Here is a 12,500-nt window from a genome sequence, read left to right as displayed (position 1 = left end):
GAACGGGAGGCGACTGCCGGCGTGCACGCCCAAGGATGCGTGCCTGAATCCCGGGGGGGTAAAAGAGGAAGGAGACCGCCCGCCTTAGACCGACGCGGGCTCCAAAGCCCGGGCCGAGCGAGCGGCACCACCTCCCCACCCGGGAGCGCTGAGCCAAATCGATCGGAGGAAGAGCCGGTGGGGGGCATGGGTGAGAAACCCCGCCCGCTGCCATCCTTCCCCTCGGGGAGACGGGGAAGAAACATGCCCGATAGTCCTGGAGGTACCTCTCCGACACGCTACGGGCGCCCTCGAGACGGAATCCGGGTCACAGTGCGATTCTCTCATAGGTCTCCCCGGTGGCGTGGAAGCGGGAGACATCCGACGCAGAGAAACGCCAAGCCTGCTCTGAGGGGACCGAGTCAGGGGGTGCAATCCGCCCTCCTGGAGCCCTCCTCGGGACGAAGACTCCAGATCTGCCTCCCTTCTGACATCCGTCACCCTCGGAGAACCAGAACACGCTTGGGGAGGGTCCGTTCAGGCTCAGGCGACCCGGGAAACGCGTCTCTGACTTGGGGCAGACGACCGGCAAGAGTCCCCCTGGAGCCGCGGAAGCCTGGTGTCGACGCGAGGGCGGACTTCCATGCAAACAGGGGGGTACTCGCCAAACCGCCTACCCGACTTGAGGAACCACAAAAACATCGGAAATCAGTCGGGCCCGAGAGGTACCCCTCTCTCCTATATCCTGCAGCTGGTGTGCAAAAGTGGGTATTTGCATGGCGAAACACCGACCCCCACTTTAAGGGAGCGAAGCCGAAAAGTGTCCGACTTCCTGGAGCTGTGCGGCGGATCCGGCGGCCAGAAATTCCTCATTCCGGTTCTATTTTTTTTTTTTTCGATTTTGCGAAATTTGGCGGCCAGGCGGCGTAGCTGGGGCCTGGACTAGCCCGAAACACCTGGAACCGGCGAGCGGAACGAATTTCCCAACGTTCTGCGGCTCCCGGAAGCCAAAAACGCATCGCCGAAAAATTTCAAAGTCCCAAGGACTCGTTCTTGAAAATCGATCCGGGGGCCATGGAAGTGTCCTCGGTACAGCTTCAGAGCATTCCCCCCGCCTGGAAGTCTGAAAGTTCTATGTTTGTTCTAAGTGGAAAATCGCGTTTTTTTCAGTGTTCCACCCATCAGACCCAAACTTTGCCCACGCTTAGGTCTCTGTCTCGGGGTGCTTTACAACATATTGACGCCCCTTTAGGGTGGAAGTAGGGGAAAGGGGTCATTTTTCACAAAATCGGAAATTTCTCAAAATAATTCTAAGTGTCAAGGACACTTTTGGAAAATCTTCCCCAGGCTCCTGGAAGCCTCCTCGGTACGCCTCCTGCGGTTTCTCCCTGCCTGGAAGTCTGACACTTGTCTGAAATTTTTAGAGTATGAAAACGCGGTTTTTCACCCAAAATTCGACTTTGCGCCCATGACCCGCAAACTTCACCCACAGTTAGGTCACTGCCTTGGGGTACCTCACATCATATTGACGCCCCCCAGGCGTGGAAGTAGGGGAAACGTGTCAATTTTCACAAAATCGTGATTTTCTGAAAATATTTCTAAGTGTCAAGGACACTTTTGGATAATCTTCCCCAGGCTCCTGGAAGCCTCCTCGGTACGCCTCCTGCGGTTTTCCCCTGCCTGGAAGTCTGACACTTGTCTGAAATTTTTAGCGCATGAAAACGCGGTTTTTCACCCAAAATTCGACTTTGCGCCCGTGACTCGCAAACTTCACCCACATTTAGGCGACTGTCCTGGGGTACCTCACAACATATTGACGCCCCCCTGGCGTGGAAGTAGGGGAAACGTGTCAATTTTCACAAAATCGTGATTTTCTGAAAATATTTCTAAGTGTCAAGGACACTTTTGGATAATCTTCCCCAGGCTCCTGGAAGCCTCCTCGGTACGCCTCCTGCGGTTTTCCCCTGCCTGGAAGTCTGACACTTGTCTGAAATTTTTAGCGCATGAAAACGCGGTTTTTCACCCAAAATTCGACTTTGCGCCCGTGACTCGCAAACTTCACCCACATTTAGGCGACTGTCCTGGGGTACCTCACAACATATTGACGCCCCCCTGGCGTGGAAGTAGGGGAAACGTGTCAATTTTCACAAAATCGTGATTTTCTGAAAATATTTCTAAGTGTCAAGGACACTTTTGGATAATCTTCCCCAGGCTCCTGGAAGCCTCCTCGGTACGCCTCCTGCGGTTTTCCCCTGCCTGGAAGTCTGACACTTGTCTGAAATTTTTAGCGCATGAAAACGCGGTTTTTCACCCAAAATTCGACTTTGCGCCCGTGACTCGCAAACTTCACCCACATTTAGGCGACTGTCCTGGGGTACCTCACAACATATTGACGCCCCCCTGGCGTGGAAGTAGGGGAAACGTGTCAATTTTCACAAAATCGTGATTTTCTGAAAATATTTCTAAGTGTCAAGGGCACTTTTGGATAATCTTCCCCAGGCTCCTGGAAGCCTCCTCGGTACGCCTCCTGCGGTTTTCCCCTGCCTGGAAGTCTGACACTTGTCTGAAATTTTTAGAGTATGAAAATGCGGTTTTTCACCCAAAATTCGACTTTGCGCCCATGACCCGCAAACTTCACCCACAGTTAGGTCACTGCCTTGGGGTACCTCACATCATATTGACGCCCCCCTGGCGTGGAAGTAGGGGAAACGTGTCAATTTTCACAAAATCGTGATTTTCTGAAAATATTTCTAAGTGTCAAGGGCACTTTTGGAAAATCTTCCCCAGGCTCCTGGAAGCCTCCTCGGTACGCCTCCGGCGGTTTCCCCCTGCCTGGAAGTCTGACACTTGTCTGAAATTTTTAGAGTATGAAAATGCGGTTTTTCACCCAAAATTCGACTGTGCGCCCATGACTCGCAAACTTCACCCACATTTGGGCGACTGTCCTGGGGTACCTCACAACATATTGACGCCCCCCTGGCGTGGAAGTAGGGGAAACGTGTCAATTTTCACAAAATCGTGATTTTCTGAAAATATTTCTAAGTGTCAAGGACACTTTTGGAAAATCTTCCCCAGGCTCCTGGAAGCCTCCTCGGTACGCCTCCGGCGGTTTCCCCCTGCCTGGAAGTCTGACACTTGTCTGAAATTTTTAGAGTATGAAAATGCGGTTTTTCACCCAAAATTCGACTTTGCGCCCATGACCCGCAAACTTCACCCACAGTTAGGTCACTGCCTTGGGGTACCTCACATCATATTGACGCCCCCCTGGCGTGGAAGTAGGGGAAACGTGTCAATTTTCACAAAATCGTGATTTTCTGAAAATATTTCTAAGTGTCAAGGACACTTTTGGAAAATCTTCCCCAGGCTCCTGGAAGCCTCCTCGGTACGCCTCCTGCGGTTTCCCCCTGCCTGGAAGTCTGACACTTGTCTGAAATTTTTAGAGTATGAAAATGCGGTTTTTCACCCAAAATTCGACTTTGCGCCCATGACTCGCAAACTTCACCCACATTTAGGCGACTGTCCTGGGGTACCTCACAACATATTGACGCCCCCCTGGCGTGGAAGTAGGGGAAACGTGTCAATTTTCACAAAATCGTGATTTTCTGAAAATATTTCTAAGTGTCAAGGGCACTTTTGGATAATCTTCCCCAGGCTCCTGGAAGCCTCCTCGGTACGCCTCCTGCGGTTTTCCCCTGCCTGGAAGTCTGACACTTGTCTGAAATTTTTAGAGTATGAAAATGCGGTTTTTCACCCAAAATTCGACTTTGCGCCCATGACTCGCAAACTTCACCCACATTTGGGCGACTGTCCTGGGGTACCTCACAACATATTGACGCCCCCCTGGCGTGGAAGTAGGGGAAACGTGTCAATTTTCACAAAATCGTGATTTTCTGAAAATATTTCTAAGTGTCAAGGACACTTTTGGAAAATCTTCCCCAGGCTCCTGGAAGCCTCCTCGGTACGCCTCCGGCGGTTTCCCCCTGCCTGGAAGTCTGACACCTGTCTGAAATTTTTAGAGTATGAAAATGCGGTTTTTCACCCAAAATTCGACTGTGCGCCCATGACTCGCAAACTTCACCCACATTTGGGCGACTGTCCTGGGGTACCTCACAACATATTGACGCCCCCCTGGCGTGGAAGTAGGGGAAACGTGTCAATTTTCACAAAATCGTGATTTTCTGAAAATATTTCTAAGTGTCAAGGACACTTTTGGATAATCTTCCCCAGGCTCCTGGAAGCCTCCTCGGTACGCCTCCTGCGGTTTCTCCCTGCCTGGAAGTCTGACACTTGTCTGAAATTTTTAGAGTATGAAAATGCGGTTTTTCACCCAAAATTCGACTTTGCGCCCATGACCCGCAAACTTCACCCACAGTTAGGTCACTGCCTTGGGGTACCTCACATCATATTGACGCCCCCCTGGCGTGGAAGTAGGGGAAACGTGTCAATTTTCACAAAATCGTGATTTTCTGAAAATATTTCTAAGTGTCAAGGACACTTTTGGATAATCTTCCCCAGGCTCCTGGAAGCCTCCTCGGTACGCCTCCTGCGGTTTTCCCCTGCCTGGAAGTCTGACACTTGTCTGAAATTTTTAGCGCATGAAAACGCGGTTTTTCACCCAAAATTCGACTTTGCGCCCGTGACTCGCAAACTTCACCCACATTTAGGCGACTGTCCTGGGGTACCTCACAACATATTGACGCCCCCCTGGCGTGGAAGTAGGGGAAACGTGTCAATTTTCACAAAATCGTGATTTTCTGAAAATATTTCTAAGTGTCAAGGACACTTTTGGATAATCTTCCCCAGGCTCCTGGAAGCCTCCTCGGTACGCCTCCTGCGGTTTTCCCCTGCCTGGAAGTCTGACACTTGTCTGAAATTTTTAGCGCATGAAAACGCGGTTTTTCACCCAAAATTCGACTTTGCGCCCGTGACTCGCAAACTTCACCCACATTTAGGCGACTGTCCTGGGGTACCTCACAACATATTGACGCCCCCCTGGCGTGGAAGTAGGGGAAACGTGTCAATTTTCACAAAATCGTGATTTTTTTCAAAATATTTCTAAGTGTCAAGGACACTTTTGGATAATCTTCCCCAGGCTCCTGGAAGCCTCCTCGGTACGCCTCCTGCGGTTTCTCCCTGCCTGGAAGTCTGACACTTGTCTGAAATTTTTAGAGTATGAAAATGCGGTTTTTCACCCAAAATTCGACTTTGCGCCCATGACCCGCAAACTTCACCCACAGTTAGGTCACTGCCTTGGGGTACCTCACATCATATTGACGCCCCCCTGGCGTGGAAGTAGGGGAAACGTGTCAATTTTCACAAAATCGTGATTTTCTGAAAATATTTCTAAGTGTCAAGGACTCGTTTGGATAATCTTCCCCAGGCTCCTGGAAGCCTCCTCGGTACGCCTCCGGCGGTTTCCCCCTGCCTGGAAGTCTGACACTTGTCTGAAATTTTTAGAGTATGAAAATGCGGTTTTTCACCCAAAATTCGACTTTGCGCCCGTGACTCGCAAACTTCACCCACATTTAGGCGACTGTCCTGGGGTACCTCACAACATATTGACGCCCCCCTGGCGTGGAAGTAGGGGAAACGTGTCAATTTTCACAAAATCGTGATTTTCTGAAAATATTTCTAAGTGTCAAGGACACTTTTGGATAATCTTCCCCAGGCTCCTGGAAGCCTCCTCGGTACGCCTCCTGCGGTTTTCCCCTGCCTGGAAGTCTGACACTTGTCTGAAATTTTTAGCGCATGAAAACGCGGTTTTTCACCCAAAATTCGACTTTGCGCCCGTGACTCGCAAACTTCACCCACATTTAGGCGACTGTCCTGGGGTACCTCACAACATATTGACGCCCCCCTGGCGTGGAAGTAGGGGAAACGTGTCAATTTTCACAAAATCGTGATTTTCTGAAAATATTTCTAAGTGTCAAGGGCACTTTTGGATAATCTTCCCCAGGCTCCTGGAAGCCTCCTCGGTACGCCTCCTGCGGTTTTCCCCTGCCTGGAAGTCTGACACTTGTCTGAAATTTTTAGAGTATGAAAATGCGGTTTTTCACCCAAAATTCGACTTTGCGCCCATGACCCGCAAACTTCACCCACAGTTAGGTCACTGCCTTGGGGTACCTCACATCATATTGACGCCCCCCTGGCGTGGAAGTAGGGGAAACGTGTCAATTTTCACAAAATCGTGATTTTCTGAAAATATTTCTAAGTGTCAAGGACACTTTTGGAAAATCTTCCCCAGGCTCCTGGAAGCCTCCTCGGTACGCCTCCGGCGGTTTCCCCCTGCCTGGAAGTCTGACACTTGTCTGAAATTTTTAGAGTATGAAAATGCGGTTTTTCACCCAAAATTCGACTTTGCGCCCATGACCCGCAAACTTCACCCACAGTTAGGTCACTGCCTTGGGGTACCTCACATCATATTGACGCCCCCCTGGCGTGGAAGTAGGGGAAACGTGTCAATTTTCACAAAATCATGATTTTCTGAAAATATTTCTAAGTGTCAAGGACACTTTTGGATAATCTTCCCCAGGCTCCTGGAAGCCTCGTCGGTACGCCTCCTGCGGTTTCCCCCTGCCTGGAAGTCTGACACTTGTCTGAAATTTTTAGAGTATGAAAATGCGGTTTTTCACCCAAAATTCGACTTTGCGCCCATGACCCGCAAACTTCACCCACAGTTAGGTCACTGCCTTGGGGTACCTCACATCATATTGACGCCCCCCTGGCGTGGAAGTAGGGGAAACGTGTCAATTTTCACAAAATCGTGATTTTCTGAAAATATTTCTAAGTGTCAAGGACTCTTTTGGATAATCTTCCCCAGGCTCCTGGAAGCCTCCTCGGTACGCCTCCTGCGGTTTCTCCCTGCCTGGAAGTCTGACACCTGTCTGAAATTTTTAGAGTATGAAAATGCGGTTTTTCACCCAAAATTCGACTTTGCGCCCATGACCCGCAAACTTCACCCACAGTTAGGTCACTGCCTTGGGGTACCTCACATCATATTGACGCCCCCCTGGCGTGGAAGTAGGGGAAACGTGTCAATTTTCACAAAATCGTGATTTTCTGAAAATATTTCTAAGTGTCAAGGGCACTTTTGGAAAATCTTCCCCAGGCTCCTGGAAGCCTCCTCGGTACGCCTCCGGCGGTTTCCCCCTGCCTGGAAGTCTGACACTTGTCTGAAATTTTTAGAGTATGAAAATGCGGTTTTTCACCCAAAATTCGACTGTGCGCCCATGACTCGCAAACTTCACCCACATTTGGGCGACTGTCCTGGGGTACCTCACAACATATTGACGCCCCCCTGGCGTGGAAGTAGGGGAAACGTGTCAATTTTCACAAAATCGTGATTTTCTGAAAATATTTCTAAGTGTCAAGGACACTTTTGGAAAATCTTCCCCAGGCTCCTGGAAGCCTCCTCGGTACGCCTCCGGCGGTTTCCCCCTGCCTGGAAGTCTGACACTTGTCTGAAATTTTTAGAGTATGAAAATGCGGTTTTTCACCCAAAATTCGACTTTGCGCCCATGACCCGCAAACTTCACCCACAGTTAGGTCACTGCCTTGGGGTACCTCACATCATATTGACGCCCCCCTGGCGTGGAAGTAGGGGAAACGTGTCAATTTTCACAAAATCGTGATTTTCTGAAAATATTTCTAAGTGTCAAGGACACTTTTGGAAAATCTTCCCCAGGCTCCTGGAAGCCTCCTCGGTACGCCTCCTGCGGTTTCCCCCTGCCTGGAAGTCTGACACTTGTCTGAAATTTTTAGAGTATGAAAATGCGGTTTTTCACCCAAAATTCGACTTTGCGCCCATGACTCGCAAACTTCACCCACATTTAGGCGACTGTCCTGGGGTACCTCACAACATATTGACGCCCCCCTGGCGTGGAAGTAGGGGAAACGTGTCAATTTTCACAAAATCGTGATTTTCTGAAAATATTTCTAAGTGTCAAGGGCACTTTTGGATAATCTTCCCCAGGCTCCTGGAAGCCTCCTCGGTACGCCTCCTGCGGTTTTCCCCTGCCTGGAAGTCTGACACTTGTCTGAAATTTTTAGAGTATGAAAATGCGGTTTTTCACCCAAAATTCGACTTTGCGCCCATGACTCGCAAACTTCACCCACATTTGGGCGACTGTCCTGGGGTACCTCACAACATATTGACGCCCCCCTGGCGTGGAAGTAGGGGAAACGTGTCAATTTTCACAAAATCGTGATTTTCTGAAAATATTTCTAAGTGTCAAGGACACTTTTGGAAAATCTTCCCCAGGCTCCTGGAAGCCTCCTCGGTACGCCTCCGGCGGTTTCCCCCTGCCTGGAAGTCTGACACCTGTCTGAAATTTTTAGAGTATGAAAATGCGGTTTTTCACCCAAAATTCGACTGTGCGCCCATGACTCGCAAACTTCACCCACATTTGGGCGACTGTCCTGGGGTACCTCACAACATATTGACGCCCCCCTGGCGTGGAAGTAGGGGAAACGTGTCAATTTTCACAAAATCGTGATTTTCTGAAAATATTTCTAAGTGTCAAGGACTCTTTTGGATAATCTTCCCCAGGCTCCTGGAAGCCTCCTCGGTACGCCTCCTGCGGTTTCTCCCTGCCTGGAAGTCTGACACCTGTCTGAAATTTTTAGAGTATGAAAATGCGGTTTTTCACCCAAAATTCGACTGTGCGCCCATGACTCGCAAACTTCACCCACATTTGGGCGACTGTCCTGGGGTACCTCACAACATATTGACGCCCCCCTGGCGTGGAAGTAGGGGAAACGTGTCAATTTTCACAAAATCGTGATTTTCTGAAAATATTTCTAAGTGTCAAGGGCACTTTTGGATAATCTTCCCCAGGCTCCTGGAAGCCTCCTCGGTACGCCTCCTGCGGTTTTCCCCTGCCTGGAAGTCTGACACTTGTCTGAAATTTTTAGAGTATGAAAATGCGGTTTTTCACCCAAAATTCGACTTTGCGCCCATGACCCGCAAACTTCACCCACAGTTAGGTCACTGCCTTGGGGTACCTCACATCATATTGACGCCCCCCTGGCGTGGAAGTAGGGGAAACGTGTCAATTTTCACAAAATCATGATTTTCTGAAAATATTTCTAAGTGTCAAGGACACTTTTGGATAATCTTCCCCAGGCTCCTGGAAGCCTCGTCGGTACGCCTCCTGCGGTTTCCCCCTGCCTGGAAGTCTGACACTTGTCTGAAATTTTTAGAGTATGAAAATGCGGTTTTTCACCCAAAATTCGACTTTGCGCCCATGACCCGCAAACTTCACCCACAGTTAGGTCACTGCCTTGGGGTACCTCACATCATATTGACGCCCCCCTGGCGTGGAAGTAGGGGAAACGTGTCAATTTTCACAAAATCGTGATTTTTTTCAAAATATTTCTAAGTGTCAAGGACACTTTTGGATAATCTTCCCCAGGCTCCTGGAAGCCTCCTCGGTACGCCTCCTGCGGTTTCTCCCTGCCTGGAAGTCTGACACTTGTCTGAAATTTTTAGAGTATGAAAATGCGGTTTTTCACCCAAAATTCGACTTTGCGCCCATGACCCGCAAACTTCACCCACAGTTAGGTCACTGCCTTGGGGTACCTCACATCATATTGACGCCCCCCTGGCGTGGAAGTAGGGGAAACGTGTCAATTTTCACAAAATCGTGATTTTCTGAAAATATTTCTAAGTGTCAAGGACACTTTTGGATAATCTTCCCCAGGCTCCTGGAAGCCTCCTCGGTACGCCTCCTGCGGTTTTCCCCTGCCTGGAAGTCTGACACTTGTCTGAAATTTTTAGCGCATGAAAACGCGGTTTTTCACCCAAAATTCGACTTTGCGCCCGTGACTCGCAAACTTCACCCACATTTAGGCGACTGTCCTGGGGTACCTCACAACATATTGACGCCCCCCTGGCGTGGAAGTAGGGGAAACGTGTCAATTTTCACAAAATCGTGATTTTCTGAAAATATTTCTAAGTGTCAAGGACACTTTTGGATAATCTTCCCCAGGCTCCTGGAAGCCTCCTCGGTACGCCTCCTGCGGTTTTCCCCTGCCTGGAAGTCTGACACTTGTCTGAAATTTTTAGCGCATGAAAACGCGGTTTTTCACCCAAAATTCGACTTTGCGCCCGTGACTCGCAAACTTCACCCACATTTAGGCGACTGTCCTGGGGTACCTCACAACATATTGACGCCCCCCTGGCGTGGAAGTAGGGGAAACGTGTCAATTTTCACAAAATCGTGATTTTCTGAAAATATTTCTAAGTGTCAAGGACACTTTTGGATAATCTTCCCCAGGCTCCTGGAAGCCTCCTCGGTACGCCTCCTGCGGTTTTCCCCTGCCTGGAAGTCTGACACTTGTCTGAAATTTTTAGCGCATGAAAACGCGGTTTTTCACCCAAAATTCGACTTTGCGCCCGTGACTCGCAAACTTCACCCACATTTAGGCGACTGTCCTGGGGTACCTCACAACATATTGACGCCCCCCTGGCGTGGAAGTAGGGGAAACGTGTCAATTTTCACAAAATCGTGATTTTCTGAAAATATTTCTAAGTGTCAAGGACACTTTTGGATAATCTTCCCCAGGCTCCTGGAAGCCTCCTCGGTACGCCTCCTGCGGTTTTCCCCTGCCTGGAAGTCTGACACTTGTCTGAAATTTTTAGCGCATGAAAACGCGGTTTTTCACCCAAAATTCGACTTTGCGCCCGTGACTCGCAAACTTCACCCACATTTAGGCGACTGTCCTGGGGTACCTCACAACATATTGACGCCCCCCTGGCGTGGAAGTAGGGGAAACGTGTCAATTTTCACAAAATCGTGATTTTCTGAAAATATTTCTAAGTGTCAAGGACACTTTTGGATAATCTTCCCCAGGCTCCTGGAAGCCTCCTCGGTACGCCTCCTGCGGTTTTCCCCTGCCTGGAAGTCTGACACTTGTCTGAAATTTTTAGCGCATGAAAACGCGGTTTTTCACCCAAAATTCGACTTTGCGCCCGTGACTCGCAAACTTCACCCACATTTAGGCGACTGTCCTGGGGTACCTCACAACATATTGACGCCCCCCTGGCGTGGAAGTAGGGGAAACGTGTCAATTTTCACAAAATCGTGATTTTCTGAAAATATTTCTAAGTGTCAAGGGCACTTTTGGATAATCTTCCCCAGGCTCCTGGAAGCCTCCTCGGTACGCCTCCTGCGGTTTTCCCCTGCCTGGAAGTCTGACACTTGTCTGAAATTTTTAGAGTATGAAAATGCGGTTTTTCACCCAAAATTCGACTTTGCGCCCATGACCCGCAAACTTCACCCACAGTTAGGTCACTGCCTTGGGGTACCTCACATCATATTGACGCCCCCCTGGCGTGGAAGTAGGGGAAACGTGTCAATTTTCACAAAATCGTGATTTTCTGAAAATATTTCTAAGTGTCAAGGGCACTTTTGGAAAATCATCCCCAGGCTCCTGGAAGCCCTCCTCGGTACGCCTCCGGCGGTTTCCCCCCTGCCTGGAAGTCTGACACTTGTCTGAAATTTTTAGAGTATGAAAATGCGGTTTTTCACCCAAAATTCGACTGTGCGCCCATGACTCGCAAACTTCACCCACATTTGGGCGACTGTCCTGGGGTACCTCACAACATATTGACGCCCCCCTGGCGTGGAAGTAGGGGAAACGTGTCAATTTTCACAAAATCGTGATTTTCTGAAAATATTTCTAAGTGTCAAGGACACTTTTGGAAAATCTTCCCCAGGCTCCTGGAAGCCTCCTCGGTACGCCTCCGGCGGTTTCCCCCTGCCTGGAAGTCTGACACTTGTCTGAAATTTTTAGAGTATGAAAATGCGGTTTTTCACCCAAAATTCGACTTTGCGCCCATGACCCGCAAACTTCACCCACAGTTAGGTCACTGCCTTGGGGTACCTCACATCATATTGACGCCCCCCTGGCGTGGAAGTAGGGGAAACGTGTCAATTTTCACAAAATCGTGATTTTCTGAAAATATTTCTAAGTGTCAAGGACACTTTTGGAAAATCTTCCCCAGGCTCCTGGAAGCCTCCTCGGTACGCCTCCTGCGGTTTCCCCCTGCCTGGAAGTCTGACACTTGTCTGAAATTTTTAGAGTATGAAAATGCGGTTTTTCACCCAAAATTCGACTTTGCGCCCATGACTCGCAAACTTCACCCACATTTAGGCGACTGTCCTGGGGTACCTCACAACATATTGACGCCCCCCTGGCGTGGAAGTAGGGGAAACGTGTCAATTTTCACAAAATCGTGATTTTCTGAAAATATTTCTAAGTGTCAAGGGCACTTTTGGATAATCTTCCCAGGCTCCTGGAAGCCTCCTCGGTACGCCTCCTGCGGTTTTCCCCTGCCTGGAAGTCTGACACTTGTCTGAAATTTTTAGAGTATGAAAATGCGGTTTTTCACCCAAAATTCGACTTTGCGCCCATGACTCGCAAACTTCACCCACATTTGGGCGACTGTCCTGGGGTACCTCACAACATATTGACGCCCCCCTGGCGTGAAGTAGGGGAACGTGTCAATTTTCACAAAA

This window comes from Ranitomeya imitator, unplaced genomic scaffold (assembly GCF_032444005.1).
Source record: "Ranitomeya imitator isolate aRanImi1 unplaced genomic scaffold, aRanImi1.pri SCAFFOLD_672, whole genome shotgun sequence".
In the NCBI taxonomy this organism is placed as follows: domain Eukaryota; kingdom Metazoa; phylum Chordata; class Amphibia; order Anura; family Dendrobatidae; genus Ranitomeya; species Ranitomeya imitator.
Note: the sequence above shows the minus strand (reverse complement) of the source record.